The sequence below is a fragment of the Solanum verrucosum genome, unplaced genomic scaffold (assembly GCF_900185275.1).
Source record: "Solanum verrucosum unplaced genomic scaffold, falcon-dt-bn FXZP01000102.1, whole genome shotgun sequence".
NCBI classification, from domain to species: domain Eukaryota; kingdom Viridiplantae; phylum Streptophyta; class Magnoliopsida; order Solanales; family Solanaceae; genus Solanum; species Solanum verrucosum.
The window spans coordinates 2,349,381-2,377,363 of NW_026019930.1; the positions used below are offsets into that span (position 1 = coordinate 2,349,381).

Here is a 27,983-nt window from a genome sequence, read left to right on the forward strand (position 1 = left end):
ATAAAATATATTAATTTGATAACTAATAATATTATTGGTAGTCCGTAAAGAACAATTACAAATTCGTAGCTAAGCTATCGCAGTAAATTTCAATGGTTCGTGTAATATTATAAAACATATATATCATGAATTTCAATTGTTTAAAATATCTAGATAGATGATGAAATGTGTAATTCATCGGTTCTCCAAAATATAATATGTTGAACAAAATGGAATATATGTGTACTGACATTAATGGACCTTTTTATCGCAATTAATTGTGTTTTAGCTTTTGTCACAATTATTTCTAGTAATTTAATAGTCAATTATCTCATAATATCTTATTCTATCTATTGATAATTTTATCTTTTTTAATATATCGTTATAAAAAAATGGAGTACTTTTGAATGATACAACACACACCTATTGATATTTATAAATGAACCATTCAATTAATTTTATTTTTTAAAAGATAAGTCCTCGACTCAACCACACATACTTTTTTATTAAAGTCTAGATAGCGTGCTCACCACTGCACCATAGTATCTAATTGTATGAAAAAGTTGATCATGACTTACACCAAATATTTGATGCATGTGCAAAGAAAAATAGATATTTACGCTTTAAAGGAAGTAGAGAACTAGTATAGAAAAAAGGACTATTCAAAATTATTATTTTCTCTGTCTTAATTTATGTGATATCATTTAATTAGATATGAGAATTCTTAAGAAAAGACAAAAAGAATTTTTCTGAAATTTTATGGTTTAAAACAACCTTAGATTTTTGTATGAATATAAACCATCTCATAAATTTAAATTATTTTTAATATAGAAAAATAATATTCTCTTTTGAGACAAATTTAAAAAAATGTCACATAATTGACAGAGAAATTACTACTTATATTCAAATAAACATGTGCTCTTTGAAGGGGTTAGGGAAGGTCTTCAGGTAAAACAGGAACAGGACAAAGCAAAGATTATGATACTTAACTTCCTCAATTTTTAAGGTAAATTATATAATTTTGATAACTACTAATTTTATCAATAATCAATAAAGAACAATTACAAATTAGTAGCTCAGCTATATATTGTATATTAAGGAATTTGACCTTCTCTTTGACACATATAATGGCTCAAACTGTTAGCCTCACATAATCGAATAATTTTAATAATGAAACACTCAATCGATTTATGACTTGTTGCAGGCAAAGAAGGAAAAACATGAGCCAAGAATATAACACCTAAAGATGGAGAAAATATGTTCATCAATCAAGGGATGCAGAATATATTCAAGATAGCCAAAATCATCAATCAAGGCAAAGAAATCAAAAAGGAAAGAAGTCAAAACACACTACATCAAGAGGGAAAGCCATGTGTTGTACGAGACACAAAAGGCAAACAAATATTGCATTTACTATTGCAATAAAGATATGTCTTGATCTCTAGAATCAATCAGATTCCAGAATCAATCAAGCAGATCATATTATCAATCAGAGATTTCAGAAATCAATCAAATATATTCAAGACTGCAGAACAAATCACCTGAGGAAGGAAACAGATAATGTGCATCAATCAAAGGATACTTTCAAGACAACAAGATCAGTTAACATCCAAGACTACAAGGAAGAAATTGAAATCAAGGGACGCATTCAAGTTAACGAGATCAGCCAAAGATTTAAGACCACAAGAAGATCATCATACAAAGGAATAAATTGATTTGCTCATGCACATATTTGATATGGACATGACTCAGCAAATCAATCAGAATAAAATCAATGACTTAATCAAAGATCCTTGATTCAAAATTCCTTGGGTTTCCGTAAAAGAGCAAAGTCCTATATAAACCTCTCTAAGTCATAGTTGTGAAGTACGCACTTCACTTGAACTTATATTGTAATATTCTTTTATCTTTCATAAAACTTTGTACACACTTGAGTGAACAATTGAAAAGAAAAGAGAACGAAAGGTCTGAGTGTAGGTTATACAAGTAAAGGTTGTGTCGAAGAAAAAGATCTAATTTGCATATCAGAAGGGGCTCTTAATTGTAACATTTTGTAACACCCAAGTTCTCAACAAGCTAAGCTCTTAAGGAAACCCTTGTAACCCAAGGGGACTGGAAGTAGGCACCACATCGGTGTTTCGAACCAGTATAAACTCTCAGTGTCATTTACTTACTATTTTTACTATCTCTGCATATTTGTTTTACTAACGTGCAGGTCAGTCGACTGACCAGAGCAGAAAGTCGACTGAAGGGAATTTTAATTCACCCCCCCCCCCCCCCGCTCTTGACTTTCACAAACCACCTAAAATTTTTACTAAGCTCAACAGTGAGGGAAGTTGTGTTCAAGAAAGCTATGGTGGAGGAGGGCTAATCAGAGACAGTCAAGGCAACATAATGATTGCTTACTCTTTAGGTGTAGACCAAGGTACTAGCAACATGGTTGAAGCCCGTGCACTACTCTATGGTCTTTTGTCTTAAATGGTGTGTTAGTAGAGGTTATGATAGGGTTTCTCCCGAAACGAATTCCCTACTCTTAGTAAAATGTATAAACGGAGAATGGAGAATGCCTTGGAGATTGGATGAATTGATTCAAGAAGCACAACAAATAGTTGAATCTCATGGATTTATCATCTGCTTCAGGAAAGCCAACAAATCTATTGATATATTAGCATTCAAGAGCTATAGTGTTGATGCAATACATGATTTCAACTCTTTCTCTGATCTCCCGAGGGAAGTTAGGGGATTAATTAACACAGATAGATGGGAACTCCCTTCCTTCAGAATGCAGCAGGTCAAACCTTCTAATTTTATTTACGAACCCCCCTGAATCCTCTTTGTCAAGGAGTCAAGTTAGTAGAGTAATAGCTAGCTTAGATTCCCCCTTTTTTGGTGTTAACTTGTAGAGTTTATCTAACTCTATTTCTACCCCAAGATCTTGTATTGACTTTGGTGTGTCAAACTTCAAAATGTAATTCTTTCATATCAATGATCATTGGAGGCAGTTAAAAAAAAAAATCAACAATCTTTTACCATCAAAAATTTAATCAAAATATGAGACTCATACAAATATCAACTAACATTGCAATTCAGTTATAGAGTAAGGATTAAACAGACCATTAACAATGTTGGACTGAGGAAGATTCTATCGTAATGAATTTGAATCTCACTAAAGTGAGCAATATATCATTTCATCAGTCTAAAAAAAATATTTTTCTTAAAATTTTCTAACTGTAATTGTAAGTATTATCATAGGCAATTCTTAAAAGTTTAACATTAAATTACTCATTCCGATTCTCATATTAAACATGAAAAACTTAATTAGAGCATAAAAGAAATCAAATTCCTTAGATACATGAACATTATTTTAAATAATCATCTTGAAAAGAAAACAAATTGCACAACTATCACGTACGATAACGATTTGGTGAATACATTCATATATTTATGAGGTTAAGTAACAAGTTAGCCTTATAATTCTTTTTATTTTTCTATATTTGTAACAGTGTACTAATATTTTTGAAATATAGTAATTTGCTTGATTTTTCTCCAATCTCTTATCATAAATATTATATTATAATTCATTAAAAAAAACTCAAAACTTTTACCAAAAGTTGAATAACAAGCGATAAAAGATTTTTTTTTCAGATAAAGTGATTTGTAGATTACTAAATGTTCTCACCTTACGAGGAATTTCAATAATTTTTTTTAGTTATATATGGCGTGTTATAAAAGTGAGAAAGTGTGGGTTTTGATTTTATTTAAGAGTGGGTCAAAACTCGACAAATATTTAAACACACATGAATTTATATTTGAGTTAAAAGAAGAATGACGTTGGTATCTACCTATTAAAATTACAAAATTTTTGTAGTGTAGATTTATTTAATATTCAAGTCTTAAAAAGTATTTCGTTTATGATGCATCAAAAATTATATTATAATCAACATCAGAATATTTAGCGATCGCGTAAAGTACGGATAAATTAACTTGGATCATTTCTCAGACTAGCTAGTACATAAAACACAAGCATATACTCACAAGGAGCATATTTATTTAGTCTACTAGTTAATATAATCAAGTTAATTAAATTCAGACTCCATAATAGGCCTTCAAAGCAAAATCACATTTCATGTCTTCTTCAATGTAGCCAAAAGCAAGGAATTCATGATAATCAAAGGGCTTAAAGAGTAAAGGATGATCTTCATCTACCAACTCTTTTGGTGCCTTTATTATGTATCCAGCTTTAGGTATTGAAAACAAACCAATTGAATACCTTGCTTCGTTTCCTCTCATCATCACTCTATGAAATGGTGCATGCATCCGACCATTTGTCCATGCCTACATACAACAATAATCCTTCATATTCAAAAAAGCTAAATATGTTTGAACTTTATACTTGCAAATACAAAAGAATATATTCACAAACTAAATCATCTAAAATAATAGTTATAGATATAATCGGCCAAAAAAAAAGGGATAGTAACCTAAATGTAACAACCCTCTTAGTCGTTTTATGAATTTTTCTCATTATTTTTATATTAGCCCTTTTTAGTTGCTTTTATAAATAATTTATGACTTATCAGAATGAGTCACATGATTTTCAGATTTAATAAAAGATTATTTTGTTGCTAATAATAATAGAAAAGAAAAATAAATAAATAATAAAAAATAAATAAAAGGGTAAATGTTGCTGGCAGTTGTGAACAGCAGTTCACGCAGCCGAGAAAAAAAGAAAATAGAAAGGGTTGGAATACTCACCTCCGCCGTCGATGCACTTCGTCCAGGTAATGACCATAACTTAATAAGGATGCAATTGTTCATCTCTTTTATAATTAATGAATAGATTTGACTGTTTAGAATTACTATTATTATTAATATTGGCTATGAAAGATAATCAAGGAAGGTGGGTTTGACAAAAAAATTATATTTGAAATTGGAATATGAGTGAGTGGAAAACTGGGTTTAGAGTGCAATCATTGAATAATGATTAGGTGGTAATCATTGTACAGTGAGTGGTCCTTGGGAGATTTAAGTGAGGAATAATGGAATTTAAGTAGTAGACGTACTAGTCGGTTGCTGGACACATATTTTTCCTTCGTTCTTCCCGCGACTCCAATTAAAAATATGGTACCACATTATTATCAAAGTTGTGATATATTGATAGATCTAATTAACTACTATATGTATTGTATTATTTGAATATTATTAGATTCATGATACTGGAGATTTAGAATATAATCCTAAACTTGAAATTTGAAAATATGAGAGTTGACATGTTAATTGACATCAAGATTTAAGATCTTGCTTATAGGTTTGGGTGAGTTCTTGGGTCTAGGCAAGACATATAATAATATGGATGTTGTTAGTTTTGAAATCTTATTGTGGTCATTTATTTGAATAGATGACATTGAGTTGGAAGTTTAACGAAAGGGGAAGACTCAACTCCCGGAGTTATTGTTCGATAGATCGAGGCAAGTAGATTTCTAAACCCTTGTTAAGTGTATGGAATTTATGTATTTCCTTGTAATATGTGTTTAGGGTAATGAGGCTTGGTGATGGGTTGACTTGTCCACATTGATTAATTCTAATGATGAGAAAGGAATAATAAAAGGCAATTTGATGAAGTGTTTGTGTGATGTGTTGAGAATTGTTTGAAAGGCTTGTTGAATCATTGTTGATGTTGTATCCTGATTGTGTTGTTGTGAATTGTGCAATGTTATGAAAATGGTCATCTCTTCATTATTTGTGTGAACATGTCATTTGCATTGTTCTGAGACATGGTTGTGACAAGTGTTATGTGCATTGAGAAAGAATAAGAAAATAAAAAGAATGTACCATTTCGAGGGACGTATCGCGCGCCGCGATGGATACTATATTTCGAGGGACGTGTCGCGCGCCGCGACGGATACTATATTTTGAGAGACGTATCGCGTGCCGCGATGGTTACTATTATCGAGGGTCATATCGCGCGCCGTGATGGATGCATGGACAGATATGTCCCACATGGGTCCCGGACTGAGAGACAGCAGATGTGTATCATTAGGTCAGACATGCATCACTATACTTGACATTGCATTTCATTACATTGCACTTCTTTATTATTGGTGAACTTGATCTTGTATGTTGCTGATCTTGCGAGTGCCTTTCTATGAAACTTGTGACTGATAAATATTGGGTTTATTGTTGAAGATATGTAATTGTTAGAGTGTTGTTGTTGAGGATATGAAATTATTGTTGCTATTGAGGATATGAAACTGTTAGAGTGTTGTGTTGAGCTATGTGATTTGTAAACTGTGAACTGTTATGTTGGGCTAGTACTAAACAGGTTGTAGTTGTGGAGGTGGTAATTGATAAATATTGAGCTTGTTGTTGAGAATATATGATTGTTAGAATGTTGTTGTTGAGATATGTGCTTGTAAATTTTGAACTGTTAGGTTGGGTTGGTTTTGTACAGATTGTAGTTGTGAAGGTTCAGTTGGGGTGTAAGGAGTACTTCTATTCTATCCTCTTAGCTCGTGTTTAGAGGCTTACTTGCTGAGTATCGTGTGATTTGGTACTCACCCCTTGCTTTTACAATTTTTTGTAGGTTACGAGCTTGGATTTTTGTGGTACTTGTTATTCTCTTCTTTTCCAAGGCTTCTGAGAGATTTGTGAGGTAGTTGTTTGTCTTTTCAGTGATCTTTCTTACTCCTGTTTATGATCTTGTTCTACTCTAGAAACAATGTCATATGAGACTTGTGTTTTTTTTGGAATCAATTGTAATACTTTAGAGGCTTATACACGTGACAACCAGATTTTGAAGGTATTTTTGAGTTGATTATAAAATTTCCACATTTTATTGTAATGGTTGAGTTTTAGGCTGACTTGTCTTGGTGGGATAAGGCGAGTGCCATCACGTCCATTTTTGGGTCATGACAAAATGGTATCAAAGCCCCAGGTTCATAGGTCTCACGTGTGTACAAGTCGATTCTAAGTAGAGTCTCGAGGATTGCTACGGAGACGTTTGTACTTATCTTCGAGAGGCTATAGTGACTTTTAGAAAAAATCTTCATTTCTTGGATCTCTATCGTGCGTACTTGGTCCGGTTTTGATTATCATCGCTTTACTCCATTCACTCTCATTTATATGATGACTCGTGCGTAGCTCTTGATGTGAGTATTCGGTGTGTTGTATTTGTCTTGGATGTTAGATTTGTTACAAATGTGGAAGTGATAGACTTACGAGAAAGATGTGTTGTCAGATTTGAAATGTTCAACGAGTCGAATAGATTGAGTTAGGTGATGACTTGACATAACATTTTGAGGATATTCAAATGATGAGGTTGAACAATAGTTTGAGGGATTTTATGAATGTGTTTATTTTTGGTTAGTTACCCCAATAAAGGGAATAGTACTTGTGTGGTATAGGCAATATCTTGATTAGTTTGATAATGGAAATGGAATGATTAAAAGGATGGATATGAAATGAACAGTGTGACTTCGGAAATTACAGTTAATAAACTTATATAAGTATGGGTTGTTTAGTATATAATGAGAATGATGTTGTAATAAACGAGGTCAGAATCTCTACTACGATTTTATAGATTGGGTATATATTTAAAAGGGTCATAATACGACTACTATAATGGTACCGATTCTTACTTGTTTAGAGTTAGAGAATGTGTTACTTTTGTTGTTGACATGATCTACAAAGGGATGCATATCGTTTTGGATGAGAGACCGAACAAATTTGGTAGTGTATGTCAGTTACTTAATGGAGCAGGAATGTGTAGGCTATTTGGGTACAATCTTCTCGAGAGGTATGATGTGTTCTAGTGGTGGATTTAACGGACTTTCACGATGTGGTACTAGTGGTATATGGAAACGGATATGTTAATTGTTAAGCGTGAATACTAATAGCTACATAAGGAGTTATTAATTGTATTACATGCTCGTATAATAAGGTTTGATGTTGCATTCATATTTGAGAAACCAACTAGCTTGTTACTAAAGACGAATGAGTTAAGCATTATATTGTTAGGAAAATTTTAGTGGTGGATCATTGGTACGATATTGATGTGTTTAGGTTGTGAAGTGTATCTCGAGGATTTTAAATGAGTGGTAATTTCATCGTAAGCTCCATGGAAGTGGATCGATATTAGGATGACAAGTTTATAGGTAAAGGAAGTCTCAACGAGTATACTTGTATGAAAGTAATTGAGAATTTTAGTAAGAAAGTGCATATAAAATTAAGTTAGTCTTTTGAATTTGATTGATATAGCTGAGTTTGAGGTGTCATCAATGACAAGGTTGACTTCGTAGTGATGGAAAGGGCTAACTAAGCATGATAGTAATAAGAGTTCGTGATGAATTATAATTGGAATGCAACTATATGATAAGTTTTGTTGGTTAAAAGAATTTTGTATGGTAATGATGACTTTAGAATGTCTAAGGTATGGTTTACTATTATTTTGTGAGTAGCGTGGTTGAATGGTAATTATTTTTAAGGAGTTGGGATGTCGCTCGAATAGAACTTAAAGCAACTAAAGTCATAATGAAAAATATAGTGGGATGTAGTGTAGCCTTCGGAAAGAGGTGAGAGCAAGAATATTTTCTCTTATTGCAAAGGCTAAAGAAGTATCTTCAAAGAGATTAAGAATTGAGGTATAGAGACATGTGGTTCCATCTGTTTTACTATGGTTATGGTGATATTGTTACGTGTCATTCATATCAGTTAAAAGATGTTGGATAAGATTTGAGAAAGAAGTCTATAGATGTTTGACTCGAGTATGATGATAAGTGTTTTATTGTTTTGAGTTTGGTAATTGGTACAATTGAATTTTTAACGAAGGATATGGTAAGATCAATGGAGAGGCGATCAATTATAGGCTAAGATACCTGAACTCATAAAGATCATCAATGTATGAGCTAATGTTGATAGATAATGGGATTGTGTTACACGGTTGGGATCAAAATTCAAGTTTTTCATGGTGAGTTTAGGTTTGTGGCAGTGTGTTTTGTCAAGGTATGGATTGGTAAGGTAAGAAATGATTGATCGCATTGAGTATAAAACATTTGGAAGGACTTATGCATAATTTGAGTAGTGAATTTGATTACTTTTGATTGTTATACCTAATGGGGGTTTCACGTAATGTTTTGGTTTAGAGGATAAGGTAGAAATATCATGGGTTGTTAGTCAAAAGATAAGATTGGTAAGCAAGTCAGCGAAAGGTGAAAGAGTATGGTGTATTGAAGGGTTCAAGATATTTAGAATTTTGTGTCATAGAAAGAATTTAAGAAAAGTGAAGGAATAAGACCTCTCGTATAAGCCATTGGTTTATAGTTGAAGGATTATTGATTTTTGCCTATGAGTTTAGATATGATTGTGAGATGTGAACTAGTTCGGTACAGACTTACTAGGAAGTTATCATCGATTTTTTTAAAAAAAAAGATTGAGTTTTAGTTGAGTGACAAACAACTATTTGTGGAAGATTCTATGTGGTTATGTCGAGCTAGATTGTTCAAAATATGATAGGTAACTTATTGATGTTCAACGGTGTGGACCTACAATTTTACATGGTTAATGAGGATTTTGAGGGGATTGAAACTACTTTGTTAATGAGACGATACAGACTGTTATGATGTATTACATAGGCATTTGATAGCGAGTAGAGGTTATGAGCTTATAGTATACCAAATTATTGGAGTGACCAGGAATTTCTTAAGTGTTGTTATGAGGAATATAACGGTTTTGAATATTAGTTGAAATTTGATATCTGAAAAATTACGTAGAGTTGACATTGAGTGTGATTCAATTGTTATGTCTCGATGATAAAGTACTTTTAGATTTAGAATTAGTGTTATCAGTCTTAGGTGTGACATGTATTTGTCATGAAATGCTTACATGGAAAGAGAGGGAGTCATAGTTCAAAAATTTTGGAGGCGACAATGTGTTCCTAATAAGACTTGGATACGAGTGACAGTTTGAGAGTAAGGTAAATGGTTGGTATGGTTGTGATGATTTGTTAGTATTAGGAGTGTTGACTTTAATGAAGTACTGTGAAGATCATGTGAGGTTCAACAAACCAAGTATGTGTGCAATTATAATTGAGACTAGATTTGTCACACCCCAAATCCGGATGTGATGGCACGTGTCCATTTCCCACCGGACACATCAGCCTAACCCAACCACAACGATAGAGAAGTAGAAATACGAGAATAAAAGATAATAAATAAGCGGAAGACTTTAATTAAGACTCAACACTACCCAGAATTTGGTTGTCACATGTACAAACCTCTAAATAAATTCGAATAAAAATATACAAGTCTCAGAGTATAGTTCTCGAATAGAACAAAACTGAAAGTAAAGATAACTCAAGGGAACGTCTGGAATGAACCGCTACCTCTCGAGTATGTCCTGAAGCTCAATCTGCTAAAGAAACTACTAAGCCGAACCACCGAAACTTTAATCTAGCAGCAAACCAACCAACCTATACTAAACAGATCATATTCAACAGCCAGAACCAACAGTATATCCTCATCAACCTTAAATCAACAAATAAGAGCAACTAGATCAAATTCCACATAAGAAGGGTAAACCGATACAATCCACAAATCACAGACAAAGATAAGGCAAATACGATGCAAAATGCAATAATGATGTCATGTAGTCGTGATGCATGTCTGTCCTACGATACACATCTGTTGACGTAATCAGTCCGCGCTAAATACTCAAATCAGAACCCATAGGGGCCACACATGGACCATGTATCACCGCCGAAACCAGATCCCATCGGCATCCAAATCGCTAGCCGGAGCTAGTCCATCTCATATATCTCTAGCCGGAGCTAGTCTCAACTGTGTCTCATATCCATCCATCCTCATATCAGTGTCTCAGAACTCATGCAACTGATAGTTCACACATGAGATGAATAATGAATATGTACATATCATCAATCACAATCATATCACGATCACATCATAGTATTACACATCATCTGTCTCAATCACAACCATATCACGACCACATCATAGTATTACACATCACCTGTCTCAATCATAACCATATCACGGCCACATCATAGTATTACACATCACCTGGCTCAATCACAACCATATCACGACCACATCATAGTATTACACATCATCTGTGTCACGACCCAAGCCTACACCCTGGACGTGGCCGGCACTCGAAGACCATTGCTGGTCCCCAAGCGAACCCTCATCCTGGCTGACTACAAGCGGAAAACTAATTCAAGCATACAAAGCTTAAAAACTGAAATAAAAGTTCATAAAACTTAAATACAAACTTTAAGTCCAAAGAAAACTCTGTATAATAGAATATATACAACTCGCCATAAAAAGGCAACTTTAGTCTTTAAAATATTTAATAAAATAAATGAATAATACAGACTTCTTAACTATACTGACTATCTATGAAGCCTCTAACTGATAAAGATGGAAGTCGGGACAAGACCCACGACATCCTAACAACTGATATAACTGAAAGGTAAATGAAATCCTCCGAAAGCAAGGAGGCTCACCATAGCTAACTCGAACTCTCGGATGTATCAACGAAGCTCATGTTGATGATCCTAAATACCTGTGTCTGCATCATGAAAAGATGCAGGCCAAATGGCTCAGTACGTGGAATGTACGAGCATGTAAGAGGAATTCTAAAACATAAACATAAGCTTGAAACTTGATAGAAATGAAACATACTTACCTCTTCTCAAACTTACTCCACTCAAGGAATACTTAAGGGTACTCAAAACTACTCAAACTTACTCAACTCAGAAGTACTCAATGATAAGATACTCAACTCCGAGATTAGATACTCAACTCAAGGATATGATATTCGACTCAAAGATATGATATTCGACTCTGGATACTCAACTCTGAATACTCAACTAAATATGACTGAACTCATTTCAATATAAAGCAATTTAAAACAAGTGCAATATAAAGAAACAAACTGTTTAAAAACATGCTGTCAAATCTGTGTGTATGCAAGGATACAACATAACTCTGAAATGTATATAAAAATACAATAAACTGATGTATATAAAAATATAATAACTTCTGTGGGAGTTTCTCTAACCGACAACCATCACATAAGAGCTATAGTGATGATACAGCGATCTACCTCACGCTGCCAGCGCATCCTATACCTGGCCAAAGGTATAGGACCTGAACTGCCTAATGGATCCACTAGTCTATTTCGAAAGGGGTTCATCTAAAAAGTATGACCCATTTCTACCCATGATGGCTACATGGTTTTATGGAGACGTGAGTTATCTGAACTCATGCCTGCCCCCAATTCGGTGCTCAATACTACTCCCAAAATATACTAGCTCTTATGTTTTAAAAACATACTTCTTCTGTGATTTGAGATTAGTGCTCAAAACTTAGCTCAAAGGCTATCTTGGAAATCTCAGTTTCCCTACTTGCTTCATTTAAAAAGCTAATACTCTTTTCTGAAAACTAGCCCGAAGACTCTTTGGAAATCTCAGTTTCTGCTCTTATTTAAATGTGAAAACATTTTAAATCTCTTTGGGAATACTTAGTCCCCATATTCTTTTGAAGAAATGAACTTCAAATCTTTACTCTTTACTCTTTACTCAACTTGATCTTTAAGTCTTAAAACAAAGTTAAAAGCATTTTGCAAAAGACTTCTTGAAAAGACTCTAAGAACTTCCTAGACTTGGCTCTTGACCTTCCTTGAATTTGAATTTATGGATTCAAGGTTCATGATCTCATGTTTATGGAGTATCTCAATAACAATATAGCAATTCGATAATTAGGAAGAACTTTTAAAAGAAACACGAACTCAAGAACTCAAAATCACCTTATTTCAAGAATGCTCAAATCTAGGGAAAAAAAATCCTAGATTCCTCTTTTACTGATTTAAACGTAGATGTAGGGCGTGAGAACGAACTAGTCCAACACTATGATAGCCTTACATACCTAGAAGAACAAGATTCTTGAAGAATCTTTAAGAATCTTAAAGAATCTTGAAGAAGAACTTGATTAGAAGCCTTGAAACCCTAGCTTGAAGGTAAACAATCAAGAAGACCTTTCTTGAGATTCTCGAGTTAGTTTCTTAAAATCTCTATAGCCAAAAATTATGATTTTCATGAGTGAAGATGAAAATCTGATTGTTTTGAGCTTTTTAATTAGTCAAGAAATTCGTTGATGGTTTTCTTGGAGGTAAAAAGACAAAAACGATTATTTTCAATATTTTCCCATCGGCAAATTCGTAACAGCACTGTATAGGTTACTAAAATAGTCATAACTTTTTACTCAGATATTGGATTGATGTGAAACTGGTGGGGTTGGAAAGTAGATTCAATTACCTTTAATTGGATAGGTTATGGCTCACGTAACTCTTAATATTCTAAGATATATGGTCGTTTAAAGTTGACCTAAGCAGAATCTTACTTCAAAACTTAATAAACTTCAAGAACACTTATCAAGAACTCATCAAGAACTTAAATCCATAAATTTCAAGAACGAAATTACGCTGAATAAATCATGATTGGCGTGTGGGTGAAAGAACCCAACACTATGGAAGCTTACATACCTCTTAGGGATCAAATCCATGGTGAAAATCCGCTACAACACGCAAAAATCTCGACGAACGCTTGATCCTCTTCTCTTTTCTCCTCTTTCTCCTCTTTTCTCTTTTTGAACTCTCAACTAAAATCCTAGGTGTATTTTAGAATTATAAAACTGAACCTAATCAGATTAGACACCTAAAATATTACTAAAAACGAATTAAATCTGTTTTGGTAAGGAAAAGACCAAACTACCCCTCTAAAACCCGGTTTTGACTTTCCTTAACTGGACAGCCTAACTTCAAAAGGCCATAGCTCACTCATTCGACCTCGAAACTTATCAAACTCGGCGGCGTTGGAAAGATAATTCAAAGGTCTTTTCTACGGTATCTAGTAGCACACCTAACTCATCCTGAGCTACGAGTTATGGTCATTTGAAGTCGACCAAAAACTCATACTTAAGCATAACTTGCAAAATTTCAGATTTTGCTATTTCCAATTTAGTTCTTTTTCGAACTCAAGGTGCTACATCTAGTGAACTTAACACTTAAGAAATTTTAATTCCTCGGTAAAATCCTACTCACAACGAAGGATGGTTCAAGTCTTAGTTCGAAAATTTTTCTGGGGTGTTACAATCTGTCTAAACATCAATGTCTGTATCAATCATAGCCTACTCATGTTCTTCTATCCCCTCAATATCAGTTATCACATGACTTATTCAACAAATTCAAGTCACATATAACACATTTAGCTCGTTTTATTCCCCATTTTTCATTTACAACAATTTCAATCAACAAATAAAAATCATCCTCAATCCCCATTACTCCCCAACACAATTAGGAAAGTAGTCATGCGTAGTCTAAGAGTTTTACAAAGTTTAGAAGCCATTTGCCTTAAAACGAACTCCAAAAGTTACTTGACTTGAGCCTTTTCTTTCCGAGTATAATCTGGATCACGATAATTTATTCAAACAATTATTCACAATCACAATTCGAGTCCAATGACGCCAAAATCAAGAAATTTAGGGAAAAAGGGCAAAACGGTCCAAAAGTCTCATACTGGAAAACGATACCCAAATCTGGAAATTTTAAATGTAAAATGATCCTTAAAGTATTTGGAAACTAATGGTGAAAACAAATTTGAAAACGGAGTTGAAATCAATTCACAAACTCAATTTGAAGGAAAATCCACGTTCTTGAAGAAGCCTAAAATATTCGGATCTGAAACCCAGACTCGAAAATGAAATATCTCTTGAAAAACATCTTACCCATGCTTAGATAAGTTCAAATATGACATTTCATCAAAAACGGAGTTAAGATCGACCTTGAAATTCTCAATTTATCAAACTTTAACTTTACCGAGAAAGTCCAAATTGTACGCGGTTAATATGATGAAAATAATTGATGAATCAATAATTTTATGTTAAAATCAGTTTACCCATAACATAAGGATCGTAAATATACCTTTTTCATCAAAAAGGTAGTCCAAATCGATAAAACCCCAATTTTTCCCAAGAGATTTACAGATAGGAAAAAAAAAACCAGATAAAGAAATTATGAGAAAATGTCGAATTGAAGATTGAATACTAACCCTCATATTAATTCAAGAAGAAACCCATAAGAATCACTCCATTCCGATCTATAGAACTCCCGATATGCTCAAAATACCAAATGAACACAGTCTAAGATTTTTATAACAGTAGATGGCTGTTATGCACCAGAAAAACATCAGTTAATCTTTCACTAAAAAGGCCGTAATTTCCTCATACGATAGTGAAATGACCCGATTCTTTTTTGTAAATGTCTTAAATAATGATACGGACCTGCTCGTTCAATCGGAGCTCAATTTCATGCTTGTTTGCCAAGTCAAATATCATTTCTACTCGGTAAACAATTATTTCTTATTTGCGATAAAAGTCCAATCTCGGGTTAGCGAAAATGCACCAAAACTTGCAGATAAGTCCTATAATTCATGCTCAAAATTTCAGAACCTTCGAAATAATTTTTCGACCTTTAAAACTAATAATGAACCCTTTAGTTGTCACAATTTGCTGAAATAGTGTCAAAGCAATCTAGAAGCTTAAAAGCTCACCCAAAACTCATTCGGCACTTCCCGAACACAAACCAAATATGCTACTAGCTTGAAAATGACATTTCGGACTCAATGAAATCGTCGGAATTTGAATTCGAGGTCTCCTTGACCCGGTATTCGATAAGGCGTCAAGAAACTAACTTTAGACTCAAAAAACTAGAAACGCACTCGGGGCCTCTAAAAATTCAACCAAGACTCATTCTAGACTTAGAATCACCCCCTGAATCCAATGGTGCCCTCGGAATTTCATTTCGAGCACCGGAACCTCGTTTGTTGACCAAAGTCAACTCTTGATCAAAATTTCACAATTTTTGCAACTTAGGACCTCAAATCTTCGTTTTAACTCCAAATTTGACTTCGTAAATTTTCACAGACCCGTTTCGACATTCTAAAACTGCTGGAATCGACGGAAATCAGATTCGAGTCTCGAAACTCCAAATGACTCGAAATAGCACTTTTAACCAAACTTTAACTCTTAAAAACTCAACTTTCCAAAAACTCAACTTTTCATCAATTTTCCTTCAAACCAACTTCGAAAATATAACAATTAGGACTCGGGGCAATTATCGGGAGGGGTAAAACGGTCATTTTATGAAAATTTCCAAAAATGACCTTTAGGGTCATTACAAGATTAGTGATTGTGGGTGGCTAGAAATCAAATAGATAAGGTCATATGTATGAAAATATTTGATACGGGCACTGTGGAAGAAGTATCAAGTGTTATTCAACCTTGGTTCTATATATTCTGATGTGACCATCTACTTCGTTTTGAATATGGTTTGGAGTGAGATTCACTACCTATACCCACACGTATTTTCATATCTATTGGTGAATCCCTAGTAGTGGATCGGGTGTACCGATCCTGTGATTGTCCTCTTGGTAGGGTGAAATTCTTGGACAGACTTGGTCATTTCAGTTATGATAGATTTTGTGTTGTTTGAGATAGTTGAAGTATACCAATGGTTTTACACACACAACTTTGGTTATGAGAACTTATAGAAGAGCTTTCGTGATTATATAGTTATAGTTATCAGACACTATTCTTAAAGGTTTTGTGTCTTGGAGTGTACCGTTTGTTGGGTGGTTACTTGATCTTATTCTTCTTTGAGTTGGACATGTTTGATTTTCCCTTGATGAGTACCCGATGTTTAAAGATCAGATTTTTATAACTTAAGCTCGTGAAAAGATTGCGTTATGAAAAGAAAATCTTCATAAGATCTGTGATGGTGAGCATTATGAGTATGTGGTAGTTGATTGAAGTTACTTCTGGTTGTAGCCAGTATCAATTCAGAATGTTATCTTGGTTATGTGAGAAAGGATTCTTCATGATGGTTGTGTTATGGTCCAATGAGTTTTAGTTTAGATTGCATTCCTGAGTTAAATTGTGGCTTGATAATCACTCCTGATTTGTAGATCTTTTAAATTTTGATTCGAAAGTTCAATTCTTAGTAGTTGATCTTGATGGAATGGACTTAAGGACGAGCTAACTTAGAGAGATGAGCACCGAGTGGTAGGTCATAACTCAGGTTTTGATAATGTTGGTTATTCTTCCTTCTACATCTTTATGTTCGAGGACGAACATGATTTTTAGTGGTGGATAATGTAACAACCCTCTTAGTCGTTTTATGAATTTTTCTCATTATTTTTATATTAGCCCTTTTTAGTTGCTTTTATAAATAATTTATGACTTATAAGAATGAGTGACATGATTTTCAGATTTAATAAAAGATTATTTTGTTGCTAATAATAATAGAAAAGAAAAATAAATAAGTAAATAAATAAATAAAAGGGTAAATGTTGTTGGCAGTTGTGAACAGCAGTTCACGCAGCCGAGAAAAAAAGAAAATAGAAAAGGTTGGAATACTCACTTCCGCCGTTGATGCACTTCGTCCAGGTAATGACCATAACTTAATAAGGATGCAATTGTTCATCTCTTTTATAATTAATGAACAGCTATGATTGTTTAGAATTAATATTATTATTAATATTGGCTATGAAAGATAATCAAGAAAGGTGGGTTTGACAAAAAAATTATATTTGAAATTGGAATATGAGTGAGTGGAAAAATGGGTTTAGAGTGCAATCATTGAATAATGATTAGGTGGTAATCATTGTACAGTGAGTGGTCCTTGGGAGATTTAAGTGAGGAATAATGGAATTTAAGTAGTAGACGTACTAGTTGGTTGCTGGACACATATTTTTCCTTCGTTCTTCCTGCGACTCCAATTAAAAATGTGGTACCACATTATTATTAAAGTTGTGATATATTGATAGATATAATTAAATACTATATGTATTGTATTATTTGAATATTATTAGATTCATGATACTGGAGATTTAGAATATAATCCTAGACCTGAAATTTAAAAATATGAGATTTGACATGTTAATTGACATCAAGATTTAAGATCTTGCTTATAGGTTTGGGTGACTTCTTGGGTCTAGGCAAGACATATAATACTATGGATGTTGTTAGTTTTGAAATATTCTTGTGGTCATTTATTTGAATAGATGACATTGAGTTGGAAGTTTAACGAAAGGGGAAGACTCAACTCCCGGAGTTATTGTTCGATAGATCGAGGCAAGTGGATTTCTAAACCCTTGTTAAGTGTATGGAATTCATGTATTTCCTTGTAATATGTGTTTAGGGTAATGAGTCTTGGTGATGGGTTGACTTGTCCACATTGATTAATTCTAATGATGAGAAAGGGATAATAAAAGGCAATTTGATGAAGTGTTTGTTCGAAAGGCTTGTTGAATCATTGTTGATGTTGTATCCTGATTGTGTTGTTGTGAATTGTGCAATGTTATGAAAATGGTCATCTCTTCATTATTTGTGTGAACATGTCATTTGCATTGTTCTGAGACATGGTTGTGACAAGTGTTATGTGCATTGAGAAAGAATAAGAAAATAAAAAGGATGTACCATTTCGATTGACGTATCGCGCGCCGCGATGGATACTATATTTCGAGAGACGTGTCACGTGCCGCGACGGATACTATATTTCGAGGGACGTATCGCGTGCCGCGATGGTTACTATTATCGAGGGTCGTATCGCGCGCCGCGATGGATGCATGAACAGATATGTCCCCTATGGGTCCCTGACTGAAAGACAGCGGGTGTGTATCATTAGGTCAGACATGCATCACTATACTTGACATTGCATTTCATTACATTGCACTTCTTTATTATTGGTGAACTTGATCTTGTATGTTGCTGATCTTGCGAGTGCCTTTCTATGAAACTTGTGACTGATAAATATTGGGTTTATTGTTGAAGATATGCAATTGTTAGAGTGTTGTTGTTGAGGATATGAAATTATTGTTGTTGTTGAGGAAATGAAATTGTTAGAGTGTTGTGTTGAGCTATGTGCTTTGTAAACTGTGAACTATTATGTTGGGCTAGTACTAAACAGATTGTAGTTGTGGAGGTGGTAATTGATAAATATTGAGCTTGTTGTTGAGAATATATGATTGTTAGAATGTTGTTGTTGAGATATGTGCTTGTAAATTTTGAACTGTTAGGTTGAGCTGGTTTTATACAGATTGTAGGTGTGAAGGTTCAGTTGGGGTGTAAGGAGTACTTGTATTATATCCCCTTAGCTCGTGTTTAGAGGTTTACTTGCTGAGTACCGTATGGTTTGGTACTCACCCCTTGCTTCTACAAATTTTTGTAGGTTACGAGCTTGGATTTTTGTGGAACTTGTTATTTTCTTCTTTTCCAAGGCTTCTGGGAGATTTGTGAGGTAGTTGTTTGTCTTTTCAGCGATCCTTCTTACTCCTGTTTATGATCTTGTTCTACTCTAGAAACAATGTCATATGAGCTTGTGTTTTCTTTTGAATCAATTGTAATACTTTAGAAGCTTGTACACGTAACAACCAGATTTTTGGGGTTTTTTTGAGTTGATTATAAAATTTCCGCATTTTATTGTAATGGTTGAGTTTTAGGCTGACTTGTCTTGGTGGGATAAGGCGAGTGCCATCACGTCCATTTTTGGGTCGTGACACTAAAACATAAGACACATTAGCTATCTTAATTGGTAAAAGTAAGTTGATATTATAATTTATTTATTTTTATATTCAGTGGCGGGAACGCAAAGACCGAAGGATGATCAGTTGAACATCTTTTATTTGGAAAAATTATAAGTTTCACAACACTATATATCAGAAAATAAAAGTAGAGTTACATAAATTGTTATTGTTGGAAGAGCTTACATGTAGAGAGTCTCCAATCATGACAGTGAAAGTGTCAGGTGTAGGATCAACATTGATCCACTGTCCATCTTTGGTCAAAATTTCAAGACCTTTCACCTGATTTTGTATAGTATAGTAACAATGTTCTTATCTGTGTGAGCATGTAGTCCTGTTTTAGTCTCATCGCTTTGAGGTTCTTTATGTTATCTCCTGTATTTAGGTTAGTCAAAAATACAGAAACAGAAAAAAGATGAAATTGACAGAATGATTTTTAATCCGAGTCCACAGAAATCACTGTGTTTCCTTAAGAAATTTAATCCCCTCACTGTACCCGAGATTGCAGATTAATTCCTCTCAAAATAAAACGGATTAACCTGTTAAAGAAGTAGCGGTACCTCAAACTTCAATAACTTCAGCGAACGCAAGAATAGCAACAAGAGCACACACAGACTCAGTCGATCGACAATTTTATTTATGTAAGAAAATGTATGCAGAGAGAAAAAATTTCAGTGTTTGAAAAAACGAAAAAGACCTTTTATTTATAGCCATTTGCAGCAAGGAACGCATCTGTTCAAAAAAATCTGTTCAAACCCATTGTTTCAAGAACATTGTGTCCTTTGGGAAAAGTAACGACTTTTCGGAAAGATTACCGTTTGGGAAAAGTAACGGCTTTTTAGAAGGATTACCGTTACACGTGAATTTCAAATAAATTCAGTTGCGCCAAATTAATTATGTTATTTAATTAACATTCTGAATTAATTTATAAGAGAAAGGAAATGATTTAACAAGATTGATTAAATAAATTTTGTCCAAAAATATTATCAATCAATCATTTGCCAAATCCGAAGCCGAGCGAGCGACAACGACGGCGCGAGGGGGAACCTTCTTCTTAACCCTTTAAGAACTAAAGGAAGTGTTTCCTAATATAAGGACAACAATTTCTTTTCTTCTACCAATATGGTAAAATTGACCTTTCATTTGCACTTTTGCAATGATGACTTTTCATTTTCCCTACAAAATTGGTTCCCCCACCTTCATTGGTTCTTCCATTTTCTCTTCTTTTTTTTTTATTTTCCATTCACACCTTGCTAAACCCAACACTTTATACTTCATCAATCGAAGACGATAGTTGATCGAATTCATATGCTCATCCATGTACTTTTCAACACCTAAGCTCTCCACAACCATTCTTCTTATTGTTTGGTCTAACTTTGATAGTTGCTCTGAATATGACTGGATAATTTTACTGCCAACCCATATAAAAATGAAAAAAAATACAATAATAAGATGCATGTTATAAAAATAAATAATGGGGAAAGATTAATATTTACCAAAAAGAAGGATTTCCTTGAGGCCATAAAAGTTGAGTGTATTTTTCAACTTTATGAGGGATGTTAGAATCAATAATGCCCATGCTTTCAAATAGTGGAATTGAAGGACGATATTGTCCCACATAGCCATAGAAGGGTTTGGTTGAAATGTTTTAAAGTTTGGTTTGTAAAGGGAGATCAAAAACTGTTAAATTGCTGAATCAATACACTATCAATGGTGAAAAAATGTAAATGGAAGCAGTTAAGAAAACAGAGAGTACATCTTCTTCAGAGAACTTTCATTTGAATACCATCTGTGAATCAGATTGTCTAACTACAAATGAATGAGGCTAGGACCTTTTATATACAAAAGATTCTACTTGCTAATAATCTCTAACAATCTACTAACTACATAAAATATCTTCTAACAAACTCTAACTGACTCGTGTGCCAGCTCACGTGTGCCAGCTCAGCTCAACTAGCTGCAACTTGTTTATCATAGTTGTAGTCCTCAATACCCCCCTTCAAGCTAGGTGGTATGAAGATGTTCTTCAAGCCTATCTTGGAAACTAGATAAGAGTGTTGTGCAGAACTTAGCCCCTTTGTGAGGATATCGACAGGTTGTTCCTGTGTGGGCAAATAGTGAATCATCACAAGGCCAGCTTGAACCTTTTCCCGAATGAAGTGACAGTCAATGTCGATGTGTTTAGTCCTTTCGTGGAATACAGGATTAGCTGTGATCTGAATGGAAGCTTTACTATCACAATATAAAGAAACAGGTAAAGACAATGGCATATCCAGCTCCTTGAATATACCAGTTAACCAAACTAGCTCAGCGACAGTGGAGGCGAGGCTCCTATACTCTGCCTCTGCAGAACTTCTGGAAATGGTAGGCTGTTTCTTATACTTCCAGGATAACAAAGCACTTCCAAATTGAATCATATAACCAGTAATGGATTTCCTAGTATTAATGCAAGAGCCCCAATCAGCATCACAGTATGCTTGAAGTGTATCTGCTGTCTGAACAGCCATATAAAGACCGAGACCTGGAGCTTGTTTCACATACTTCACCACTCGAATAGCTGCTTCCATATGAGAAACCTTAGGAGCATGCATGAATTGGCTCAAATGCTAGACTGCAAAAGATATATCAGGTCTTGTTATGGTAAGGTATAACAACCTTCTAACTAGTCGTTGATATTCAGTAGGGTCTGCTAACAAAGAATCAGCACCTGAACTTCCAACATGTAGATCAAACTCACGTGTGGTAAGCTTCAAATGCAACTCAACAGGAGTGACAGATGGTTTGGATCCTCCCAATCCCAAATCAGAAATGAGCTCAAGGGCATATTTCTGATGATGCATAAGCATACCACTGGCATTTCTGGCAAATTCCATGCCCAAGAAATATCTCAAAGTGCCCAAGTCCTTAATTTTGAAGTTTGCCTTAAGTACTTGTTTGGCATCATCTATAAGTTGTAGACTGCTTCCAGTAATCAACAAATCATCCACATATATAAGTACAATCACAATCCCATCTGCAGTCCTCTTGATCATCAATGAATAATCAAGATGGCTCTGCTGAAAACCAGTGGCAAGTAAAGCAGTAGTGAGCTTCACATTCCACTGTCGAGAAGCCTGCTTCAGCCCATATAGAGACTTAAGTAACCTGCATATTTTAGGATCCCTTGTCTTATCATACTGAAATCCTTATGGCAATTGCAGATAGACTTCCTCAATAAGATCTCCTTGTAAAAAGGCATTATAAACATCCATCTGTTGAATGTCCCATCCCTTTGAAACAGCCAAGGTCAGAACAGTCTGTAATGTAACCATTTTTACTACAAGAGAGAAGGTCTCTTGGTAATCCAGGCCTTCTTTCTGATTATAACCCTTTGCTACTAGCCGAGCCTTGAATCTTTCTATCTCACCACTAGCTTTATATTTGATTTTATAAACCCATTTACAACCAACTGCTTTCTTTCCTTTTGGCAAAGAAACAACCTCCCAAGTTTTGTTATCCTCCAATGCTTGAATTTCCTCTTTCATAGCATGTACCCATCTACAATCATTAGCTGCCTGATAATAAAATTGAGGTTCAGTCTCAACTGATGAACTAGCAATGTAACATTGATAAGTGGAGGAAAGACAATTGTAATCAATGTTGTCTGAGATAGGATAAAGACAATGGTTTGATCTACTTGTGGAGGTAGTAATGAAATCTTTCTGCCAAATGGGTGGTTTACCTGTCCTGTGAGATCTCCTTCTCTCAGGAGGAGGATGTAAATGATCATCAGAAATAGCTGAAGGAGGTGAAGCTACCGGTATAATTTCATCACTTGTTATTATAGCAGGTTGGACTGCATCTGCATCCTCAGAATGAGAGGAACAGGGAGGTGAAGCCAAAAATACTGTTGTATCATATGGATCAGCCAATGCTGGGGACTGAAAAGGAAACACTGCTTCATTGAACACCACGTCCCTACTAACAAAGAAGTTTTGATGCTCAAGATCATATAACTTGTAACCCTTTTGTGTAGAACCATAGCCCATTAAAACTGATCGAATAGCCCTCAGACCAAATTTATCAGTTTTGACTAGATTTGTAGCATGACATAGACAACTAATTACTCTCATGTAGGACAAGTCAGGAGATCTCTTATACATCAATTCAAAAGGTGATTTATTGTGCAATACAGAAGAAGGAATTCTATTTATAATGTGTACAACACTTAAGACACACTCACCCTAGAATCTAATTGGTAAGTGACCTTGAAACCTCAATGCCCTTGCAGTCTCTAAAATGTGTCTATGCCTTCTTTCCACTACACTATTCTGTTGTGGTGTATGTGGACAAAAACTTTGGTGCACAATCCCATGACTCTTGAACAACCCATCACACTGAGCATTAAAGAACTCAGTACCATTATCTGATCTAAAAGTCTTAATTTTCTGTCCAAATTGAGTGTCAATCATCAAAATGAAATTCTGTAAAACAGTAGAAACATCAGATTTCAAGTGCATTAAGAAAATCCATGTCCATCTTGAATGATCATCAACCACTGTTAGAAAATATCTCATTTTATTATGTGTAGCAGCCTTATAAGGTCCCCATACATCCAAATGAATCAAGTCAAAACAATTTTCACTTCTACTTTGACTAATAGGAAATGGCAATCTAACTTGTCTTGCCAATGGGCATACATCACAACAAGGTAGAACAAGTTTTTGTGGACTATCAAACATCTTAATTTTCCTAAGCACACTCATAGGGATGTGACCTAGTCTCTTATGCCACATTTCAGCTTCTTCGCATCCTTTAATAGCTGCCAGTGCCTTCTTTGATGTATCATGATGTTGGTGTGGTCTGGTAATGTACAAGCCATTAATCTCTTCACCAATCTCCTTCACTTTCCCAGTGAAGAGATCCTGAATTATAAAGAAATCAGGAAAGAAAATGACAGAACAATTCAGTTCTTTAGTGAGCTTAGACACTGAAAGAAGATTGAACTGAAAAGTTGGCACACACAACACATTTTTAACTACATCACCTCCTGTTAATTGTGAACTGCCTGAGTGTGTAACAACAGTTGAATCCCTTGTGGGGAGTTGGACCTTTCCTGGGTGAGAAACTGATAATCCATGATTAAGTAGAGCTGTATTACTAACCATATGATCAGTAGCACCACTATCTACTATCCAAGCTGAGCTATGAGTATTACTGTTACAGTGAGAAGAACCAGCAAAAAATACCTGCTACATTTGCACTGGATTCACTTAGCATGGGTTTGTTCAACATTTGAAGGATGTTGTTATATTGACTCGGAGTAAACTGTGGCAAAGATCCAGGTCCAAAATTTCCAGCAATAGATCCAGAACTGTGTCCATTTGTATTTCCTGTAAATTGCATGGGAGAAACAAAATAGCCAATACCATCACCTGTATACTGCATTGGGTAATTGAGATTATTGTTGAAATTATTGTGCTGCATTTGAGGCAATGAAGGTGCAGTTACAATATTTGCCTTCTTCTTTCCTTTGTAGTCGGTAGGGTAACCGATGAGTTGATAGCAGGTGTCCTTTGTATGACCTTGCATATTGCAATGTGTGCAGTGCTTGAGCTTGTTACAATTGGCTCGAATGTGCCCTTTCATGTTAGAGAAATCGCAGTATATATTTCCTCCTTTGTGAAATCGATGAGAATTACCATTACTACTTCCATTACCAGAACCTTGAGATCCAAAACCACTGCCTCCAGGCCTGTGAGTGAATAATGCGGTTGGATCAATCGTTTGTCCAGATCCACTTAAGGAACGTTGGCTTTCATCCTGAACAATCATTGCATAACATTGATTCACACTAGGAGATGGATTCATCATTAGAATTTGGCTTCTTGCTTGCCCATAGTTATCGTTCAACCCCATAAGAAACTGAAGTAATTTTTGCCTAAGCATACTATCAGTATAATCAACTGATTTTTCACATGCGCAGGAAGGAGGTGGGAGTATCGAGTCATATTCATCCCAAAGATCTTTCAATTTCGAATAGTAAACTGAAACAGGAGAAACTCCTTGAACATGCGTAACAATTGCTTAGTGGAGATGAAAGATGCGTGACATGTTTACCTTGTCAAATCGTTCCTTCAAGTCATTCCAAACCAAAGCTGCATTAGATCGAAACAAGATACCACTAACCAAATCTGTGCTTACATTATTCATCAACCAAGAGAGGACCATCGCATTGCATCGATCCCACTGTTTCTTCTCCAGTTCTTCCTTAAAATGATCTCGTCGAAGACTGCCATCAATAAATCCCATCTTATTCTTCGTCAAGAGGGTCAATTGCATAGCTCGACTCCATAGTGAGTAATTTTCCATCCCTGTGAGCTGGATTCCAATCTGCACAGCTCCTGGAATGTCATATGTCGATAGATACAGAGGATGATTGTGGTCGATCTTCGTCGCCATCGCAATCCTTCAACTCTGCAATATACTGGAAAAAAATGGAGATGCGGAAAATTCACCCAGAACTCTATCAATTAAGCTTTGATACCATGTTAAATTGTTGAATCAATACACTATCAATGGTGAAAAAATGTAAATGGAAGCAGTTAAGAAAACAGAGAGTACATCTTCTTCAGAGAACTTTCATTTGAATACCATCTGTGAATCAGATTGTCTAACTACAAATGAATGAGGCTAGGACCTTTTATATACAAAAGATTCTACTTGCTAATAATCTCTAACAATCTACTAACTACATAAAATATCTTCTAACAAACTCTAACTGACTCGTGTGCCAGCTCACGTGTGCCAGCTCAGCTCAACTAGCTGCAACTTGTTTATCATAGTTGTAGTCCTCAATAAAAACTCTTGTGAGACTTCCAAAATAGATTTTTGAAGGTTTATTGGAATTTTATCAAAGAAGCTTCAAAACAACCATATTCTACTAGTGCTTTGTAGACTTGGCTTTTCACTTGATTCCATACAAGTGTGTCTGGCTTTAAATCATCATGAGAAAAGTTTATTTTTGGAAGCTTGATATTTTTGGACCCCATTTTTTTTTAGGAAGAATAGATTTTTTGTTATATATTTATTATGCTTAATTATATGCATGCAATTGAATCTATTTATAAAGAATTTGAAATAAGTGAAGGTAAGTACTTTTCCCATGTGATAACAAAAATAACAAATCTTTAATGCAAATTGCTTATTAATTCAACGATAAGTAGGCCCTCCTAATTTATAGCATTGTTGCTAAACAAATTAAGCTTTCTTAGGTACGTAGGCAAAATCGAAAATTCAATATTTTTGAAATTTTGGTTTGAATTTTGTCGATTGTGGAAGAAAATATTTAGTGGTAAAGAAAATGAATCGTCAAAAATTAAAAGAAAGGATTTGGGTTGTTTTTATTGGAGTTTTTATTGGGGTTTATATGATTTATAGGGTTATTATCCCTCCCAATGTTGATTTTTTTTTGTTAGCTTTATTTGTATGCTTTTTTAATTTTTTCATTATCTGTTAATACTAAACGATTTTCATCTTAATGATTTTTTTATTGATTATCGTAACTATAAATTGGAATGACTCTTTATGATTCACAATAGATAAAGAAAATTTCAAATACTTTCCATACAAGTTGAAAATAATAGTGAGAGGGTGTTTTTATATTATTAAAGATTTACCAGTTAAGCAAAAGTGATATTTTTTTGGATTGTGCTTATGGAGGTTTGAGTAAAAAAATTATAGCGAAAGCAAGTGATATATAATATGAAGAGATATAGGTGAAATCAAAATTTAAAATTTATGAATTTAGTATTTGAAATTTTTAGTACTAATTTTTGATATTTTTTCAGGTTGTGCTTTTGAAGATCCATTTTATTTTTTTTCGTGTAGGGGTTAAAGCAAGGGTATATATATCATGATATTGAGATATTAAGGCAAAACTATTATTTAAATTTTACATATTTAACATTTAGTGATTTAGCACTAATTTATCATATTTTCAAGTTATGAGTTCGCTTTCATTATTTATTATAATTTTAATGATTTTTTACACATTTTCAAATTATGAGTTCACTTTCATTATTTATTATTATTTTAATGAATTTTTACATACAAATTTATGTATACCATAAATATACTAAACTAGAAGAAGACAATAATGAATTCGTTCCTGGATGGTGCTGAACAAAAATGAGTATGTGGTCATCATGAGTTGTCGTCTAGTGTTAGAGGAGGTATGATAAATTAGAGTCCGGAGCTAAAAGGGTTAAAAAAAATTGTCAAAAATTTCAAAAGGGCAACAAAATTGATTTTAGAATCAAAAGAACAATATTGCAACGCCCAAATTAATGACGTCCAAATCAGGTTAAAATTA

The 27,983-nt window shown here is 34.3% G+C and overlaps 1 pseudogene; it reads right to left on the reverse strand.

Moving 5' to 3' along the window:
* Positions 1-4,065: 4,065 nt before the first annotated feature.
* LOC125832535 (probable 2-oxoglutarate-dependent dioxygenase AOP1) lies at positions 4,066-26,661 on the reverse strand (annotated as a pseudogene).
* Between the last annotated feature and the right edge of the window lie 1,322 nt (positions 26,662-27,983).